The following is a 22,331-nucleotide window of genomic DNA, read 5'->3' on the forward strand; positions in this document are numbered from 1 at the left end:
TTCATAAATAGAAGTAGAAGACTGAATGTAGTGCAGTAGTAAAGCATTTTATCTACTGGTGTGAGACTCTGGGTTTGAACCCTGACACCACAAACAGACAAACAAATAAAAACACCCCTGAAATCCTCAAATAAATGGATGAGATGACTGATTTGCTTGGCTTGGCTTGTTTATTCACTCCTATTTACAATTTACTGTCAGACTTATTCTTTCTCCAATATTTCTCCAGTTTTGTGTCAGTTGAAGATAAATAATGTTGACCTTGCAGGTGCGAGTTTTCTTTCACTTTCATTTCCTCCAATGGATAGAGGGGTAGAGGGGGCATTGTGAGCCTCCACCTATGCTTTTGGAATAAAAAACGTCAGGGTATTGTGATTTTATGGGCATCTTCTAAAAGACCACAAGATGGGGATGTTACTCCACAATCTCTATTCTTTTCATGCAGTCTACAATAATAGTTGAGTGACTACTATGTGCCTGGCACATTGCTCACTGAAGTTTTCAATCTTGTAGGGTAGGTAAATGTCTGAGTGTGGATTTTACTGTCTGCTTAGTACTATAGTAAAAAAATTGGTGGAGACTGTAAGCACCCATAGTTGAGAACTTTGTACAATTTGAGAAAGGCCTTAATGGAGCTCCTGGAAACTCCTTCCAAGGACATAATATGTATGCTAAAACCTGAAGAATTATTAATACTACTTAGGAGCAGAGTTCTGGGTTTGGCAGAAAGATAGTTTAGAGACTAAACAGGGATGCTTAACTTGACTCTGAAACAACTGAAAAAGATTTAATTACTGTTAAAGTTTAGGTGTAGAGTTTGGTAAGATATGGGACTATGCCAAATCATGAAGAAACTTAATGTCCTATAATTTTTAGTGCATTGAGAAGGTAGTGTTTCTCTGATAATAATGTGTCTATCTGGGAAGTCTTTCTTTTCCTCAGGAAAACCTTTGTTTGATTTCAATGGTTTGTTTTGTGTTCTATGGGAATCTGATTTTTAATCTACCAAAAAGGGCTTAAGAGAATGACATAGGCTGGGTTACACATTAAATATTCTTCATTGACTACTTATGTAGCTATTTTTATCATTATAAGATCTTGGGGGCCAGAGCGATGGCACAAGTGGTAAGGTGTTTGCCTTGCATGCACTAACCTAGGGCAGACTACAGTTGGATCTCCCAGCATCCCATAAAGTCCCCCAAGCCAGGAGCGATTTCTGAGCACATACCCAGGAGTAACCCTTGAGTGTCACTGGGTGTGGCCCCAAATCCAAAACCAAAACCAAACCAAACAAAAAAAGAGCTTGGCTTCATTCCAGGAGGATGTAAGTCTTTTCTTTCCAGTATGTTATTACTTTTTTTTTTTTTGGAAGGGCTGTGCTCTGTGCTCAGGGATCAGTTCTGGAGAGGCTTAAGAGATCACATGAAGTGCTGGGGATCAAATCTAGTAGGCCACATGCAAGATCAGGTTCTACCCTACAGTTCTGTTGATCCCCTGACACTGTTCCTAAACCACCTGGCAGATGGTAGCTTTAGAGGAACTGTTCCAAGAAACCCATAGAGCAACGATTTTATGGATATTCCTTGAGGCAAAAGCCCAGAAATATTGCTCCAAAGATCTTGATAGCACAAAGAGGGGTGCCAACCCTCACCCCCCACCAGTGGTTACTCTCAGGCAAGACTCCAGGCCATTCCTCCTTCCTCATAGAGAGCTCCAGTTTAGGTAGATAACAGGCCATTTTTATTTCCCACTGTATTGTCCTGAAAGACATTCCTAAACTCCAAAGATTATGCATATCTTCTCCCTGGTATCTCACTACCTCCTGGCTATGCTTGTGTTATGTTTGTGGTCCTGCACATATCCCAGTTCCTCGTGTTTTGTATTCCATTCCTCTTTTGGGAATGGAATAAAGTATCTCCGGTCATCAGTCTGGGACCAGATTTTTTCTGGTTATTAGCTGGGAGGAACATACCTGGTCCTCTCAACACACTGGGAGGGTGGAAGTGAACCTCCCAGTACCAACTATGTTTGTACATGGCTTGCATTCCTTATTTTGAAAGTGAGGCTACTAGCGAGGCTACTAATAGCAGGTCTTATTGGTAGTGGTTGTGGTATAGTAACTATATTCTTATAGATTTTGAAGAAGTATGAAATTGTAACCCCAAACCACACATATTGTTATCTCAATTTTAAAAATTTAAAAAACAATTTTCTGAAAGAATATTAAAGAAGTATGAAATTGTAACCCAAAACCAAACATATTGTTATCTTAATTTTAAAAATTTAAAAAACAATTTTCTGAAAGAATATGGAAGTGGTATGCATATATCTGGACATGCTATGTGATAGATATTGCTATTGATATTATACAAATGTTAGCTTTTGAAGTTTATCATCCTTTACTGCAGTTTCATAATAACATGACATTTTCTCCTAAAATTTTTGTACAAATTTTTATGTCAGGAGCTACATTTTATTCCATATTGCAGTCCCAGTTCATACCACTCTTATGGAACAAATGAATCAATAATTAAGCAATGCATGAGGATATTCATTGCATTGTTCAAGATAAACCTTAATCACATTTGAAGCCATTAACTTCAAAGTGAATGCAACTGAAAACTAGTGGAGTGAAACTCCTCTGTGTACTCTTCCGTCAAGTAAAAGATCTCTCTGATGGCACTTGCCTGATTCAATAAAATAAAAATTAAAACCTTTATTTCACTGACAACTTATACGCATGCTCACTACTTTCTGAACTTAAAGGCTTATAAAACTCTTAATCATAAAAATAAATTTAACAATAAAATGCGTTTAAAATATCAGCTCTCATTTAAAACTTTTAAAATTTATTTTTAATTATTTTTTTTTATTTTTTGGACACACTAAAAATTTTTAGATCAGGTTTTATTCCTGATTCTGAACTTGGGGATTACTCCAGGTAGGAGTTTGATTACCATAAACAATGCTTGAGTTTGAACCTAGGAGGAAGGCAAACATCCTACATTCTGTATTATAGTTTTAACCCCAGGAATGATATTTGGTTGTGGTACTTGAATGAGGTGATACACTTGATTAAAGCTATTTATTCTTCTTTTTATTTATAATTTTATTTCCTTGTTTCAAAACTTAATTATTTAATTAAATCTGTTTTATTTAAAGCATTTTTATTTAGGAAGTTATTCATAGTTGAGCTCTAGACATACAATTTTTGTTTGTTTTTTTTTTGGCCACACCCGATGACACTCAGGGTTACTTCTGGCTATGCATTCAGAAATCACTCCTGGCTCCAGAGACCATATGGGATGCTGGGGTATCGAACCGAAGTTCATCCTAGGTCAACTGCGTGCATTTCACTAAGAGCTATGGCTCTTAGACATACAATATTGTAGCACCAATCCCATTCCCAGTATCAAACGTCAAAATTTTGGCCCCATCCCATACTACACCCCTACCACAGCCTGCCATATAACAGTCACCTTTTAAAGTGTGGTTGTTAAAGTTTGGGAATCATTATTTCATTGTTGTTGATTCTGTGACTTGGGTTTAGTTCTGTAATTTCTTCATTCTGCCAATGCACCTGTGTCCCCTTGGCCCTTGTTCCCTGTTATCTCACATCTGTCTTTTTCTCATCCACTCAAGCTTCTTTCCTTCTCCTCACTGTACTTTGGGGCCAAGAGTTTTCAAGGCAACCTTTGCATTTTCTCAAGCAGTTATTCTAAATATCACATATAAGTAATAGTATCTTGTACTTATCCTCCTTTTTTTGGCTTAATTACTTCACCAAGTACTTAGGAATTAACGTAACAAAAGAGATGAGAGACCTATATCACAAACACTTAAGAAAGAAATTGAAGAAGACATAAGAAAGAATAAAAATATTACATGCTCCTGGGTCATAAGATTTAATGTTATCAAAATGAACATCTTACCTAACCTACAATATAGATTCAATTCAATCATTATGCAAATTTAGACAACATTCTTCAAGGGCTTAGAAAAATCAGTTTTAAAGTTTGTGTGGAATATAAAAGATACCAGATAACCAAAACTATACTTAAAAACAAAAAACTGGGAGACATCTCATTACCCACCTTGAGTTATACTACAAAGTCATAGTGATTAAAACACTTTGGAGATTTGGGACATTGGTGGTGGGAATGTTGCACTGTTGAAGGGGGTACTCTTTACATGACTGAAACCTAATAACAATCATATATGTAACCAAGATGTTTAAATAAAGAAAAAAACACTTTGGTGTTGGAACAAAGAATTTTAGATGAGTAGATCAGAATAGATTATCTAGTGACAAATCCCCAAATATATGGTCAAGCATATATATGAAATAAAGACAGCCTCTTCAAATGGTGTTGGGAGCAATTGGATTAACCACACATAAGGAATTAAAGCTGGATTCATATGTTACATCTTATACAAATGTGACAGCTTTGAGTCAACTCAAAGTGGATCAAAGTTCTTGAAATCAGACCTCAATCCATAAAGTGCATTGAGAAAAACAGACAAAATACTCCAAGAGCTAGACCTCAAAGGAGTGATCAGTGATATTATGCCAATAGCAAAAGCTTTAGAGTCAATATGAATAAATAAGATTACATAATCACAAAGGTTAACTCTTAAAAAACTAAAAATCCCATAAAAAGTGGAGAGAGAAGATGAATAGATACCTCTCTGAGGAAGACCATTGTTCAACAGGTATATGAAAAAATGTTTATCCTTACATATCACTGGAGTAATGCGAATCAAAATATAACAATCAAATATCATTATGCCATGTCAGGATATGTGAGGATGGAACACACCGAAAATACTAGGAATAATTTGTGTTGGAAGGGATACAGTGAAAAAGGAACTCTTATTCACTGATGGTGGGAATGCTGTCTGGCCCAACCTCTATAAAAATAGTATGGAGGGTTCTCAAAATCAAGCTACTATATGACCCATCAATCCCACTTTTTGGTATCTATCCAAAAAACATAAAATCATTCATCCTAAAGGATGTATGACACTGCTATTCATTGTAGCACTCAGTACGATTGATAAAAGTTGGAATAAACCTAGATATACAACAACAGATAAGTGGATCAGGAATGTGAGGCACATACATATACAATGGAATATTAGATAGCTGTAAGGAATGATGCAATCATGAAATTCACTGCAATATGTATGGAACTGGAAAATATGTAAAATTAAGTAAGCCAATAGGAAGATAGTACAGGATGTAGTATTTAGAATAACTGCATAAAAATGCAATGGTTTAAATGGGAGTTGTCTAGAATACTCTTGGCCCCAGACTATAGTGGGGAGAAGGAAATAAACTGAGTGGAAAAGGAGATGGTGTGAAATAACAGGAAACAAGGGCCAGAGTGCATTGGTAGTGTTAAGTAAGAACAAAATTGGGCAGTTGCCATGTTTAAACCAGGCCAGCTCCAGAGACTTACTCTTTTCTTGAATAAGATGGGAGATGCAAATCAAAACAACTATGAGGTACCACCTCACACCCCAGAGATTGGCACACATCACAAAGAATGAGAACAAGCAGTGTTGGCTGGGATGTGGAGAGAAAGGAACTCTTATCCACTGCTGGTGGGAATGCCGTCTAGTTCAACCTTTATGGAAAGCAATATGGAGATTCCTCCAAAAACTGGAAATCGAGCTCCCATACGATCCAGCTATATCACTCCTAGGAATATACCCTAGGAACACAAAAATACAATACAAAAATCCCTTCTTTACACCTATATTCATTGCAGCACTATTTACCATAACAAGACTCTGGAAACAGCCAAGATACCCTTCAACAGATGAATGGGTAAAGAAACTGTGGTACATATACACAATGGAATATTATGCAGCTATCAGGAGAGATGAAGTCATGAAATTTTCCTATACATGGATGTACATGGAATCTATTATGCTGAGTGAAATAAGTCAGAGAGAGAGAGAGAGAGAGCAAGAGAGAGAGAGCGAGAGAGAGAGAGAGAGAGAGAGAGAGAGAGGTGCAGAATGGTCTCATTCATCTATGGGTTTTAAGAAAAATGAAAGACATTGTTGCAATAATAATTTTCAGGCACAAAAGAGAAAAAAGCTGGAAGTTACAGCTCACCTCATGAAGCTCACCGCAAACAGGGATGAGTTTAGTTAGAGAAATAACTATGTTTTGAACTATCCTAATAATGAGAATGTACGAGGGCGGGGGTTGGGTGGGGAGGAGGGAGATTTGGCACATTGGTGATAGGAACGTTGCACTGGTGATGGGTGGTGTTCTTTACATGACTGAAACCCAAATACAATCATGTATGTAATAAAGTTGGTTAAATAAAATAAATTAAAAAAAAAGATTTACATCAAGCCATTAAAGATCATGGGTAAACCACCCATACTACAAAAAGATGGCCATCTCAGGAGGAGAGGACAGGTCAAGCTCCTGCCCTGCTAAAGCCACACTTGCTGCCTCCATAACCCAGAATCATCGTTTTCCAATAACCCTGCCTCATCACACCTTAAGATTTTCCTTGGAGACACCAATTTGACCAAAGTGCAGGTATGATAGTATTTAGACTGATTATCACCAGGTCTTTTTTCTTTCATAATATGCACCATAATTACATGAAAGGTTGTTTATGATTGGGGTTCATTTTTTTTTGTTGTTGTTGTTTTGTTTTTGTTTTGTTTTGTTTTGGGTGGGGTCACATCTGGCAGCACTCAGGGGTTACTCCTGGCTCTATGCTCAGAAATCGCTCCTGGCAGGCTCAGGGGACCATATGGATTGCTGGGATTTGAACTACCATCGTTCTGCATGCAATACACACCTTACCTCCATGCTATCTCTCCGGCCCAAATTGGGGTTCATTCTTACAATAAACACCACTCTTCACCTATAAACATTTTCTATCACCAGTGTCCCCAGTTTCTTTACACCCTCCCCTCCCCTCGTGCATTATTCATTAAATTTAATCTTACTCAATGAAAAGAATTTTATATATGAGCCTCACTGCAGCCTTTACTTCTACAAGGAGGTAAAGTCTAAAGATTTGGTCAAAGCCATGTATTTACTAAATATTGCCACACATGGCTTCCAAAGCCCACTGTTAGCCATTTTGCTAAAATTTTGCTAACAGTATGCTTCTTCAGCAGTTCCACTGTTTGTCAAGCACTGTGGTAGGCAATTCACAGGCATTCTTTAATTAAATGCTCACAACACCCCTGTAGAAAAAGTCTCATTAAATTTGTATACTTTATTTGAACAAAAATGATAAATCAAGGTTTATTATTATTTTTAAGAGAATCCACAAATATAAATAAAATTATCTGATGCCTTGATATGGAAGAATATATAAATGATGTGAGATGACTCAAAAAGATAGAATTTTGCTTTTCACGCTGGAGCTTCAGGTTCAATCTTTGGCAACCTGGGATCTACTAAGCACCTCTGAGAGTGATTCCTTTTTCCCAAAACTAGGCCAGGACTGCCCCCCAAATATTGCTGGGCATGACCCAAAAACAAAATCTAATTAAAAGAAATAACACCCAAAGCTAAAGCAAAATGAAAACAAAACAAAAACAACCCACCATCAACCAATACTGGCTTAGTGGTGAATGACACCTGTTTTACAATCATGAGGCTATGCATTTGTTTCTAGGTCCTGTTCACATGTGCCAGGGGAAGATCAGGAAACTGCTGCTATGAATTTTATGTACAATTCCTGGCAAGCACTTCAACCAAGCATGTGTTAAACCTTAAGTTAGTGCAACAACAAATAAAATGAATCAAAAAATAAAACATAATAAAAATATTATGAGCTCTTTTCCAACTTAAAACATTAGTATCCTACAAATAAAATTAAAACTTTATCTAGAATTACTTATCCTGATATTAGTACAAAATAAAAATTTAATGACACACTCTCAATCTCAAATTATACTTCAATTAGAATTGCAAGATCTCCGAAGTTAGTACTATCTATTAACCTCAACTTTTTAATTTAGAAAATAAGCATAATTTCTATTTTTTGAGCTGTTACTATTATTAGGACAAAATTGTGAAGACTGGGAACAGACTGAGATCACAGTGGGTAGGGAGGGCATTTGCCCTGCATGTGGATGACCCAGGACCAACTCACGTTCAATCCCTGGTATACTATATGGTCCCCAGAGCCCGCCAGGAAAGATTTATGAGTGCAGAGCCATCAGTAACCCCTAAGCATTACTGGATATGGCCCAAAAGAAAAAAAAATCCCACAGTAAAAACTATCTTGGATAATGCCTAGAAAGAGAAGGTGTTCAATAAAAGATTACTAGGTTTTTTTTTATATTTTATAATGCTAGATTTTTTACTACATGTTAAAATTTTGATATCAAAAGGTAGGTGTTTTGATTTTCATATAAAAGCATGCATACATAGTTTTAAATCCCTTCAACTGCCTGGATTCATTATTGATGAGATTAATGGACTACCTAGAATATGAGGTGGCTAGTGTGTATAAAGGATATAGAATTGTAAAGGATTGGTGATAAATTGGGAATGGTAGGGATGGAGTGTGCTTGCACAGTTAGTGATAGATGAGCTTTTCAGCTTTTAAGAAAAGTGAGAAAAACTATAAGAGGAAGCAGATTTAGGGTGGAGAAAGACTTCAATAGTTAAGTCTGGAACTTGCTGAGTTTGAAGTGTACATAAGTTTCTAGGGGCATAATTGCACAACGGATAGAGTTGTTTTAGAATCTTTAAGAATAGACACAGGAAGTCCAGATCTTTTGAAAAAGCACATCAAAAATAGGTGTCCTAATAATGTGATTTGCTACGACATGGATGGAACTGGAAGATATTATGTTAAATTAAGTAAGCCAGAAGAAGAAGGATAAATGCAAGATTATATTTCTAATATGATGTATTTAGAATAACTGCGTGAAAAAAAATTCAATAGCTTAAGTGGGGTTGTTAAGTACAAACTAGTTCCAGAGATAGAGTGGAGGAGGAAAAAGCAAATATGAAAGGATGGGGCCGGGGGTCAGGGACAGGGGTCTCAGGTGTATTGGTGGTGTTAAAAAGGAACAAACTAAGTAGTCCAATCATAAGACCCAAACTTTAATAATCAAAATTAAAAGCAGGCCTGTTATTATGACAGGTTGCGGTGGGTGGTGGTGGCATGAGATGGACTCTGGAAACATTGGTGGAGGGAGATTGACACTGCTGATGGGACTGGTCCTAAAATATTGTTTATCTAAAACCCAATTTTGAATAACTTTGTAAATCACAGTAGTTTTAGTTGAAAAATAGGTTTTCTATTAATACTGCCTAAGATACTATCATTTCCATTTCAACTTTAATAAAATTATCTGGTATCAGGTTTTACCTACTCTCTGTCAATCACATTTCTATTATATTTTCCCCTTTTATTTTATTTTACTTTACTTTTTTCCATTCCATACTGCATTACAAAACTGGAACTTATAATCTTAAACAAATTATAGCATGGAAATTTGAAGCAGGCATACTTTTGAAAGTGTTTTAAAACAATTTCTTAGTCCTTTTAAATCATATTTTTAGGTTTTATGAGAATTCTAGGCTGTGATTTATTTTTATCTCAACAAGTTTTCTCCCATTTTGAATGCATTAAACTTGACTTTCTCTTGCTACTAATTTTCAATTTGAAAAATGGGGCATATTCAGTGGTGCTTGGATTTTTTTTCTTGACTCTGTGCTCAGGACTGAACCCTGGTAGAACTATGTGGTGCCAGTAGTTAGCAGAATGCAAGGCAAACCTCTTGAGTGCCTCATACTTAATTTGACACAATAGGACAATTATGTCATTGCTATTATAAATAGAAGCATACTTTTCTAATGTTCTCAAAGTTATGTAATTTTTTATCCTTTTTGGAAGCAAAATAGATTATCTAATTTTATCCTCAGTCCTGAAAACTTTAAAGACATTTTTACATAAACAGACCCAGTGCATTAGAAACTTTATCTTTGCAAGCTTAGTTCAAGTACTGTTCTCCTCCTTTGCCTGGTATTCTATTCCCACCTGAAAAAATGTCTGCTTCAATTGACTAACTAATTAAACTATATTGGCCAGCTATAAAACCTCAGTGTCTTAAGAAAATAAGTTCTGGGGCCGGTGAGGTGGCACTAGAGGTAAGGTGTCTGCCTTGCAAGCGCTAGCCAAGGTAGGACCGTGGTTTGATCCCCGGCGTCCCATATGGTCTCCCCAAGCCAGGGGCAATTTCTGAGTGTTTAGCCAGGAGTAGCCGCTGAGCATCAAATGGGTGTGTCCCAAAACAAACAAACAAACAAACAAAAAAAAACAAAAAAAAAAAGAAAAAAGAAAAGAAGTTCTGAGAGCAAAAAAAATATTATGATTTAAATTTTGCTCCCCCACACTACCAAAAATAGATATAAAATTACATAACTAAAACTTACTTCAATTTTACCAAATTTCAGAACACTTGTGTATTAAGTTTCTATCACTGCTGCAACAAACCACAAAAATGGCATTGTGAAACAGTATAATTATACTACTAATAATAATAATTACTATTCTAGATAAGGGTTAAATTATTAAACTTGACTACTATTAGAGTACTGCAAAGGGTGCATTCATTTTAGTGGTTCTAGAAAGGAATTATATTTTTATCTTTTGTTAGCTTAGAAAGGGTATCTAATTCCATGACTTGTGATTCCCTCCATCATCAAAGTCAGAAATAGCCATTTGATGTAGCTGAAGTTAAGGCACTGCCTTATGTAATTGTCCCAGGTTAGATCCCCAACCTTGCATATAGTCTCTTAGCACTATTAGGAGTGATCCCTAAGAATAGAACCAGGAGTAATTACTGAGCACTGGGGATCTTGTCTGTAAAGTCACCCCACACATCATATCTTCAACCCAAGGTGAAACAGTCTAAAGCAGGGTTGAACATGAAATAATCTACGCCAGGCTGAGGATGAAACATGTGTAGTCTGGTGATCTTCCTTATATCAAGAGTGAGTTGACTGCCAAAATGGTTATTTCTTTTATTGAGTACAGAGACTACCCTCAGGTGGGGCAGTAAGGACAGAGTAAGCACAGGTAGCTCAGACTATCTTGAACTAGTCCCATCCAAGGTTATATGTAAGACAATCTCTGGGGGTAAAAACCAAGTTGTAAACAAATAGAATAAAGGAACCTGGGATGATCTTTGTTTTGGGTAAAACTAAAGTGTAACCTAACACTTGCCCACTGAAGAAGAAAGAAGGAAGGAAGAAGGAAAGAAGGAAGGAAGGAAGGCAGGAAGGAAGGAAGGAAGGAAGGAAGGAAAGGAGGGAGAGAGAGAGGGAGGAAGGGAGGAAAGGAGGGAGGGTGGAACGGAGGGAGGGAGGAACAAACGAAAGAAGGAAGAAAGGGAGGGAGGGTGGGAGGAATGAAGGAAGGAAAAGGGGAGAGGGAGGAAGGAATGGAGGGAGGGAGAGAGGAAGGATGGAAGGAAGGAATAAAGGAAAATGGAAAGAGGGAAGGAAAGAATGAAGGGAGGAATGAAGGAAGGAAAAGGGGAGAGGGAGGAAGGGAGGAAGGGAGAGAGGAAGGATGGAAGGAAAGAATAAAGAAAAAAAGGAAAGAGGGAAGGAAAGAATGAAGGGAGGAATGAAGGAAGGAAAAAGAAGGGAGAAGAAAGTAAGGAAAGAAGGAAGAGAAGGAAGGGAGGGAGGAATGAAGGAAGGAGAGGAAGAAAGGAAGGTAGGAAGATAAGGGAGGGAGGGAGGGAAGGAAGGAAGGAGAAAGGGCAGGTTAATTGGATATTGCTTGCTCTTCCCTCTGTGTCACTCACCCTCACTTTCCTCATTTCACATCTTGTTTTAAGAACCTTTGTGGAGCTGGAGAGAAAGCATGGAGGGGAGGCATTTGCTTTGCATGCAGAAGGACAGTGGTTCAAATTCCGGCATCCCATAAGGTCCCCAGAGCCTGCAAAGAACGATTTCTGAGCATAGAGCCAGGAGTAACCCCTGAGTGCTTCCAGGTGTGACCCCCCCCCAAAAAAAGTAACCTTTGTGATCACATTAGAGCCATCTGAATAAAGTTTTATCCAGTGTGTATTTTGTGATTATAATCACAAATGCATAATTCTTTTTTCCCTGTTACTTCTGACTATGCACTCAGAAATCACACCTGGCTTGGGGGACGATATGGGATTCTGTACAAATGCATAATTCTATAACCATAAAGAAACTCTACTTCCCTACCTCTTTATATTCATATGCTCTTACCAGTCCTAATTTCTGGCAAAAGTTTATATGCTTTGCATTCATAATTTGTTCTTTTGAAGTCATTTGTAAATGGAATCATAAAGGCTATATTATTATTTTTAACTTTGCATGCTATTTCAAATTTATTTAAGTTTTTTAATGTGTCACTGTCCTATACAGTATTTGAAATATACTAAACATTATTCTATTGCTATGGATATACCACAGCTTATTCATTTATCTTCCAAAGAACAGTTAGATTGTAGTTCTTAACATTTTTTTTTTGTTTTATGGGCCACACTGGGTGACATTATGAGCTCAGAAATCACTCCTGGCTTAGGGGACCATATGGGATGCTGAGAATCAAACCCAAGTCCATCATGGGTTAGCAGCATGCAAGACAAACACCCTACCTCTGTGCTATTGCTCTGGCCCAAGATTTTAACTTTTATAAACAATGTTGCTATAAATAATCATAAAAATTTTTTACAAACATAATTTTTTATTTTTTCAGGCAAATACCCAGGCATGTAATTAATTCGTTGTATGTTTAATAAGTTAATAATTTATTGTAATATTTTAATATTTTATTAATAAGTATATAGATCTTGAAGTAGTCATAATTAGTAGAGCTACTATAAGTTAAGATTATTTATAGTATTAAAATTAGGAGAAATTGAAATACTTCATAGCTATTAATATAAAAGCATTATACCAGAGATTCCTTATGGTGATGAAATTATCTGTATTTTGACTATAGTTGTAAATATGTACAATTAATGCAACTAAAATGTAGAAACATGGAAGTGGATATAAAACTGGGTAATAAACTTGAACTATAAAACTGTCAATATCTCAGTTGTGATATTATAATAGTTGTTTTAATTTAGGTACATGAATACTCATATATATATTATATTTTTATTAATTCCATAAGAAGTTTATTTTAAGAATTCACTTCTAAACTTATTTCAAGAACAAACTAATTAATTTTGAATTAATTAATCAATCAACTATGTTCAATTTTGCTGGGTTTGGGCACCAATTTGCAAACTTTAAACTAACTAAATTTTCAAAGTGTATCAGAAACAATTCTTTTTTTTTTTTTTTTTTTTGATTTTTGGTTTTTGGGTCACTCCCGGCAGCACTCAGGGGCTATTCCTGGCTCCAATCTCAGAAATTGCTCCTGGCAGGCTCTGGGGACCATATGGGATGCTGGGATTTGAACCAATGACATACTGCATGAAAGGAAAATGCCCTACCTCCATGCTATCTCTCCGGCCCCCCAGAAACAATTCTTACTGTTTGTTTTGGAGGCCACATTTATCTGTGCTGGTGTAGGGAGCCACATTTGTGCTCAAGACTTTCAGAAGTACTGAGAATCAACCCTGGGTCTACTTTATGTAAAGCATGCTTTAAATGTGAACTATCTATCCAAATATTTTTTTTAAATTTGATCCATTTTAATCTGTTTAAAATACAAACCAACATATCAATTTTTTTGCTATCTACAATTAGTTAGCTTCAAATAGTCTAAGACTAAACAGTCTTCCGACAGAAGCAAGGAATTAAAATGAGATATGAAAGACACACAAAGGTGAATGCTAGCAGTGTTCCAGCAGTGTCACAAGTCATTTTGCTCAAATATTCTCCAGTGCTGTTTTATGTCTGTTTGTGAAAGTGTTTTAAAGGAAGTTCTTTAAAATCATTTCATCCTAGACACCAGACTTTTCCAATGATATATACTCCAAGACATTTATGTTTCTATCCAACTGAAAGAAAGAAAAGTTTTAGGCTTTGTCTCTTTTTGGTAGCATAGAGAAATAAAAAATAATCAGCAATATTTTAGTAATAAATGAGGCAAAAAGAGGCAAGGAAAGACTTCATCATGCTGTGTGCTGTTTTCTAATTGCCTTTCTAAGGATGTGACTTCAGGAATATTAAATTACATTCAGGTTACTACAATGATTAGTACTAGGAATCTTCTTTTAGATAATAAAAATAGAAAAATACCCAGTAGATATAAAAATGATCAGAGCATTTTTGGTTTTTGTCTGTGTTATTTTTAAATCAATTCACTCAACCTAATCCTCCGAAAAATACAAAGTAAAATTTAATTACTACGGCAACTCGGTTGACTTTCCAATTTACACAGTTCCTGTTCCCTACAGAGATAAGGAATGTGATATTAAATGCATTTAGCAATGTAAGAGCAGTAACCAGATGTGTTGATGGCAGCTTATCTGCTGTTCGTCAATTCTTAGAATATATGTAGGTAAGCATGACTCTCTTCAACTGCCCACATCTGAACATATTTACCTACTATGAAAACTAAGATTCATTTACTGAATTTTCACAAGTTCTTTTTTCTGCAGAGCTTCAGAGTAGAGAGAATGTGCTAGGGGTTGCATGAGCGCCTGTTCTCTGAGGGTCCTGAGAAAGGCAATGAATTGGTCCTAGAGCCCTCATGAAAGAAAGGGGTGGTCCCATTGAATGGAAGATGTATGGTTCAAAACCTGGGGGTGGGGTGGGGAAATACCAAGGAGTAGTGGCATGGCAATATTCACAACAACTGGAGAATCACTTGTGGGGGAGATTGAAATATGGCAGATGATTCTTCTTATGCAAAGGTGGAGAAAGTGCTCCTGGCACACCTGGGACAGTTCTAGCTTGATCCCAGAATCTGTTGTTTTATCCTTCTCCTTTTCTTTCCCTCTGGCTTATTGGGACCTTTTCCATTTCACTCTTGAGTTTACAGCCATTGATTACCAACTTATTAAAGGACATCTAAGCAGCAACTTCTGCAATCTGCCTAGTGGCAAACTAAATGAAAGCACATTGTTCTCTCTATACAACAGAAATTTTCTAGATCTCTCCAAACTGGTAGAAATAATTTTGTTTCAATAATAGAGTGTGATGATAATCTTGTCCTACAGATAGGGCATCGGTGATGCTGGTTTTGGAAGCTTATCTGCCACAGGGTTATTGATTTCATTGGATTGATCTTTAATATTCTAATCATCAAGGAGGTCATCTGGAGGTTATTATGTCTGTATGGACATTCCTCTTCTCTCAGAATCTCCTACCTAAAAGAAGCAAATATGGGATAGATTTCTTTTATAATAGCGTGTAGTCCATAGCAATTTGAGAAGCATATCACTGGTGGAAGTGGTTTTCCATAGCATGCCAATTGGCCATGTCCCATCAGAGCTAGACTTTAGAATTATCTCCCTTTTTGCTTGTAGCACTCTTTTTCACACTTAATTTGAACACATCATTTTTAAAGAATAGCCCTATATAATGAACCTGAATAAACTGGCCAGGTCATACTTAAGGTCTAACAAGGTAAGTTTTTTAGACATTCTTCAGTTTACTGCAAATCTGATACACTTCAGTGTTCTTGAAATGCATTAGAATCCTGAAACACCAGTGAAATACTGTGAATGGTCTGGCACAAATTTTTTAAATTTCTTTAGTCGTTTGTATATGTGAATTTTCTCCAAAACACATCTGGCACAGAATCAAAAGTCTGCATCCTTCCAGTTTTACCTGCTGTATGTGTTGAAACCCACAGAGGTAGCCATCTTGAGTGCATTCCCTATCTATTTTTTTAAAAAAGAAACTAACAATAATCTGCCTATGAGACTATTCAGAACCAATTATAAGTCAGGTTTGTGACATTATAACACTTCTTATAATTCAGTCTGTGACATTTGCATTTTAGATAAACTGTTTTTCACTTCTTTCTTACTTCAGATATTCAACAGGGTTTTGCTGAAGAGATTTTTTTTCTTGACCAAAGACCACTTTAAGAAAGTCTATTTTTATTTTTCTAATAGCTAATTTTTCATGTTGGAATTTGAGGTCAAATAAACACTCATCTACAGTTCCTGGATTATAGCTGTAGACCCTGGGAGCTGTTTAGAAGCTAGCCTGATTCAGAAGAGCAGTTTTGAAAGCCCCAGGACCAAATGACCCAGTTATTCTGTATTTTACTCTATCTTCAAAGGCACCATCTTTTGAATTGTCTTTGACTACCAGAAATATGCTGAAAACGAGCTTTGTAAGGGGACTTTACAAAATAAAACCTGTTTTATTCAAAAAGAATTTCTCCCTGCAATACATCCAGCTGAACCTTTTAATTGCAGTCAGAACCTGACTTGTTATGGTGACTATGCTTACTGCTATTGAACATAAAATCCATTGATTTTTAAAACATAGTATATTGATTTAAGCATCATGATTACAAACATATTTGTATTTGGGTTCCAGTCATAAAAAGAACAACCCCCTTCACCAGTGCAACTATCCCACCACCAATGCTCCTCCCTCTCCACTCTCCCCCATCCCCTGCCTGTATTAGAGATAGGCATTCTACTTCTCTCACTCATTACCATTGTCATGATAGTTGTTAGTGTAGTTATTTCTCTAACTGTACTCTCCACTCTTGAAGTTAAGCTTCCTATCATTTAACCATCAGGAGAGATGAAGTCATAAAATTTTCCTATACAAGAATGGACATGGAAACTATGCTGAGTGAAATAAGTCAGAGGGAGAGAGATAGACACAGAAAAGTCTCACTATAGCCTTTCTCCCTAGCCTTGGGAGTGCTGGGAGGCTTGGCAGGCCCCCAGCCGTCCTTGTCTTTTTACCCTAACTCCAGGCTTTCCCTGGGTGCCAGCTCAGATGGCCAGAAGTGGGTTCAGGTGGACTCTTAGAGGTCCTCAGTTTCCCCCCTTCCTCCGTACTCTAGGGGGGAGGTGCATGGGGAGGAGGGCAGGCAGACATCTGGCTTCCAGTTTCCTCTTTGATTGTGGAGACCAGCTTTTGCCAGGTATGGGGTTTGGGGAGGCCCCATACCAGAGCCTTTCTCCCTAGCCTGGGGAGTGCTGGGAGGCTTGGCAGGCCCCCAGCCGTCCTTGTCTTTTTCCCCTGACTCCAGGCCTTCCCTGGGTGCCAGCTCAGATGGCCAGAAGTGGGTTCAGGTGGACTCTTAGTGGTTCTCAGATTCCCCCCTCCCTCCATACTCCAGGGGGGAGGTGCATGGGGAGAAGGTCAGGCAGACATCTGGCTTCCAGTTTCCTCTTTGATTCTGGAGACCAAATCTTGCCAGGTATGGGGTTTGGGGAGGTCCCATACCAGAGCCTTTCTCCCTAGCCTGGGGAGTGCTGGGAGGCTTGGCAGGTCCCCAGCCGTCCTTGTCTTTTTCCCCTGACTCCAGGCCTTCCCTGGGTGCCAGCTCAGATGGCCAGAAGTGGGTTCAGGTGGACTCTTAGTGGTCCTCAGGTACCCCCTCCCTCCCTACTCCAGGGGGGAGGTGCATGGGGAGGAGGGCGGGCAGACATCTGGCTTTCAATTTTGTCCTTGATTTTGGAGACCAGCTCTTGCCAGGTATAGGGTTTTTCTCCCCTGGACTTCAGTCTTTCCCTGGGCACCAGTCTAGGTGGACTCTATAGGGGACAACAGGCTTTCCCCCAATCTCTCCCTACACTAATGGGAGTGCGCTCTGGGAGGAGGGCAGGCTTATATTGGTTTATATTGGTTTATATTGGGACAGTCAGTGGAAATTTTTTCTCTTTGTTTTCATATTGATAGTATTGTGTGCATATATTCTATATATCCATAATATCCATCTTGTATTGGGACCTTGATACTGCCCTACAAAGCTCATTTCTAATATTTTACTGCCTCAGTCCCAACCCTTACTGTCCCCCATCCTTCCATGTAGGTGCAGCTAATGACATGAAGGTCACCACATAGAATGATAAGTGCAGATGGAGAAATAACTACACTGAAAACTATCATAAAATGTGAATGAATGAGGGAAAAAGAAAGCCTGTCTCAAGTACAGGTGTGGGTGGGGTGGGGAGTAGGTATATCTGGGAAATTGGTAGTGGGAATCCTGCACTGGTGAAGGGGGCTATTCTTTACATGACTGTAATCATACAACTACAATTCTATTTGTAATCATGGTGTTTAAATAAATATAATTAAAAAAGAAAAATAAAAGACATTATTATAATAATACCCAGAGACATAGAGATGAGAATTGGATGGACTGGCTCACAATATGAAAATCCATTGATTTTGAATTCATAGTACATTTCAAGAGAATTTTCTTTTTTTAAATTTTTTTATTTAAACAACTTTATTACATACATGATTGTGTTTGGGTTTCAGTCATGTAAAGAACACCACCCATTACCAGTGCAACATTCCCATCCCCAATGTGCCAAATCTCCCTCCTCCCCACCCAACCCCCGCCTGTACTCTAGACAGGCTTTCTATTTCCCTCATACATTCTCATTATTAGGATAGTTCAAAACGTAGTTATTTCTCTAACTAAACTCATTCCTGTTTGTGGTGAGTTTCATGAGGTGAGCTGTAACTTTCAGCTCTTTTCTCTTTTGTGTCTGAAAGTTATTATCAAGAGAATTTTCAAATGGCCTTTCCAGTTCCTTTACTCAGTATTAAAATATTTCTTAGCTTCTTAGGCTCAAATCACCTTTTGGCATAACATATTCTTTTGATTTGCTGATGGTCTTGTCACTTTTTATAGACAGAGGCAAACCAGAGGACAGAAGAAAAACTTTTCTAAGAATATAGAGTTCTTGTTTTTCAAGGTATTTTCTTTTTCTCATACCCAACTCATTTTATTCTTAGAGTCAGTAGAAAGCCTGTCTAGAGTACAGGCCTGTGTGGGGTGGGGAGGAAGGACACTGGTGAAGGATCACCAGTGCAACATTCCCATGACCAATATCTCAATATATATTTTAATATATATAAAATATTAAAAAATCAAGAAAAGAAAAGATAAGGCCTCCCAATTTTTACCAGAGGTTTTGCTCTTTACACTGACTGTATAGAAAGAGGAGATACAGTAAATGCACCCCATATACACCTCAACCCAGGCTCTTTGCCTGGTCTGTATTGTGAATTGGGGGACAAAATAAAGAGCATCAACTCTCTTGGATAGTAATGGACAGGTGGTTTCTGAAATAGAGAGTTCAGCAGATAAACATCACCTATAATGAGTAATCTCTATAAGGCTGATTAGTGGATCTTGCACTAAAATAGTCAGTTTAAAATATGGCAGAGATGAACTATCACTCTGTTTTATATAAAACTTTAATAAAAATACATCTAATTACAGGAAAATAATTATGCTATCATGTCATGCTGTAATATCATACTATGAATATATAAATATCTGGGACATCATAGAAGAAAGATAAATCAGGTATCAGTACTAGGATTCATTATATATTTACTATATGCAATCCTTAACCTCTGCTTGCCCCAATGTTCTCCTTATAGTTGAATAAAATTAATTATAATAGGTATCTTGGAAATAAAAAAGAGGATTTTGTAGTCATATTATTATTAAGGGAAAAATTTTAAATTCTATGTAGTTTAGCATATACTTACATGAAAAAAATTCTTAGTAATCTACTTTATAGTGGTTTAGTGACTCTATGGGCTGCATAATCAAGAGTTTTACCTTCTTATTTCCCCCCTCTTCCAGTGAAATAATTGGGCATACCCCGCAAGATAGAACCAAGAAAAATAATAAATGTAAAAAACATAATTTTCTAATATTTCTTTCAACTAGTGGTGGTCATATAGTAATTTGAAAAAAGAAGATAATTAAATATAATGAAAAATTAAAAGCAGAATTAAGTGAACATGTTCTCACTTATGTGCTTTAATTCTTATATTTGGATTATTTTATAGATTTTAAACAACAGTATAGGTACCATGAAGTCACAGGTTTAAAAATAGAAGCTAGTTATGCCAGAGAGATAGCATGAAGGTAGGGCATTTGCCTTGCATGCAGAAGGATGGTGGTTCAAATCCCGGCATCTCATATGGTCCCCCGAGCCTGCCAGGAGTGATTTCTAAGTGTAGAGCCAGGAGTAACCTCTGAGCGCTGCTGGACATGACCAAAAAAAAAAAAAAAACCAAACAAACAAAAAACATAAAAATAACAGAAGCTAGTTCTGTAGGAAGATATATTAAATCAAAGAATTAGCAAGGAAATATAGGGGAATCCTCCATCATTACATGATGTGTTTACAAATGTCTGTCTTCATGAAACTTACCACAAAGATTGGTGAGTGAAGTTAGAGACATAACTACACCAACGACTATCATCATAATGGTGGCAAGTTAGAGAAATAGAATGACTTGTCTCTAAGATAAGCAGAAAGGTGGAGGAGGAGGGAGATGGGGGCACTGGCAGTGGGAAAGTTGCACTGGTGAAGAGGGGTATACTTTTCTTAATGACTGAAACCCAACTGCAAACATGTTTATAATCATGGTGCTAAAATAAATATTTTAATTAAAAAAAAAAAAGAATATCAAAGTGTCTGTCCATTTCTTCTGCCCATTTTTGATGGGATTAGATGTTTTTTTCTTGTAGAGTTTTGTCGGTGCCCTGTATATTTTGGATATTAGCCCCTTATCTGATGGATATTGGGTGAATAGTTTCTCCCAATCAGTGGGTGGCTCTTGTATTCTGGGCACTATTTCCTTCGAGGTGCAGAAGCTACTAAGTTTAATATATTCTCATCTGTTAATTTCTGCTTTCACTTACTTGGAGAGTGCAGTTTCCTCCTTGAAGATGCCTTTAGTCTCAATGTCATGGAGTGTTTTACCTACATGTTGTTCTATATACCTTATGGTTTCAGGTCTGATATCGAGGTCTTTAATCCATTTGGATTTTACTTTTGTACATGATGTTAGCTGGGGGGGTCTAAGTTGGCTTTTTTGCAAGTGGCTAGCCAGTTGTGCCAACACCACTTGTTGAAGAGGCTTTCTTATCACAAATGGCCAAAAGGCACATGAAAAAATGCTCCACATCACTAATCTTCAGGGAGATGCAAATCAAAACAACTATAAGGTACCACCTCATACCACAGAGATTGGCACACATCACAAAGAATGAGAACAAGCAGTGTGGTGGGTATGTGGTGAGAAAGAAACTCTTATCCACTGCTGGTGTGAATGCCGACTAGTCAACCTTTCTGGAGAGCAATATGGAAATTCCTCCAAAAACTGGAAATTGAACTTCCATATGATTCAGCTATACCACTCCTAGGAATATACCCTTGGAACACAAAAATATAATACAAAAATCTTTTCTTACACCTATATTTATTGCAGCACTACCATAGCAAGACTCTGGAAACAACCAAGATGCCCTTCAACAGATGAATGGCTAAAGAAACTGTGGTACATATACACAATGTAATATTATGCAGCCGTCAGGAGAGATGAAGTCATGAAATTTTCCTATACATGGAATCTATTATGCTGAGTGAAATAAGTCTGAGAGAAAGATAAGAGTAGTCTCATTCATCTATAAGTTTTAAGAAAAATTGAAGACATTTCTCTACAATTTTCAGAGACAAAAGAGAGGAGAACTAGATTTTACAGCCCACCTCATGAACCTCACCACAAAGAGTGATGAGTTTAGTTAGAGAAATAACTACATTGTGAACTGTCCTAACAATGAGAATATATGAGGGAAATAGAAAGCCTGTCTAGAGTACAGGTGGGTGCAGGGAGGGGAGGAGGGATATTTGGGACATTGGTGATGGGAATGTTGCACTGGTGATGGGGGGCATGATCTTATATGACCTAAACCCAACCACAATCATGATTGTAACCAAGGAGTTTAAATAAAAAATATTTTAAAAAAAAGAATAGAAGCTAACTTATTGATCGCAGAAGAATTAAAGAATGCAAGATTTTCACTGACTAGATTTTCAATAGGTTATTATTATTATTATTTTTAGTTTTGTCTTACTATTATTTATGATGCTGTTAATGATAACATTTCACAAATACAATCTTACAATCCCAAACTCTCTACAAGAGTGTCTTATTTCCCTTCATTATAAATTCCCTCCCCCCACTCAAATATCCTTTCCTTTTTCTTCATCATTTTTCTTGGTAATTGTGATGAAGAAACTATGATATAGATACACAATAGATACTTCTCTTCTATAAAAAAATGAAATAATGTAATCTGCCTCTTTGGGGATGGATCTGTAGGTACAATGCTGAGTAATATCCATCAGGAGATGGA

General features: G+C 37.1%; 1 non-coding gene and 1 pseudogene across 1 annotated transcript; one reads left to right on the forward strand and one right to left on the reverse strand.

Moving 5' to 3' along the window:
* Nucleotides 1–14,617: 14,617 nt before the first annotated feature.
* Nucleotides 14,618–15,822, reverse strand: LOC126015930 (pre-mRNA-splicing factor RBM22-like; annotated as a pseudogene).
* Nucleotides 15,823–19,055: 3,233 nt separating this feature from the next.
* LOC126016638 (small nucleolar RNA SNORA51) lies at nucleotides 19,056–19,188 on the forward strand. Its single transcript, XR_007498426.1, has one exon. It is a non-coding gene; the product is annotated as a small nucleolar RNA SNORA51 (small nucleolar RNA).
* Nucleotides 19,189–22,331: the final 3,143 nt, after the last annotated feature.

The sequence above is a fragment of the Suncus etruscus genome, chromosome 8, assembly GCF_024139225.1.
Source record: "Suncus etruscus isolate mSunEtr1 chromosome 8, mSunEtr1.pri.cur, whole genome shotgun sequence".
Taxonomy (NCBI): domain Eukaryota; kingdom Metazoa; phylum Chordata; class Mammalia; order Eulipotyphla; family Soricidae; genus Suncus; species Suncus etruscus.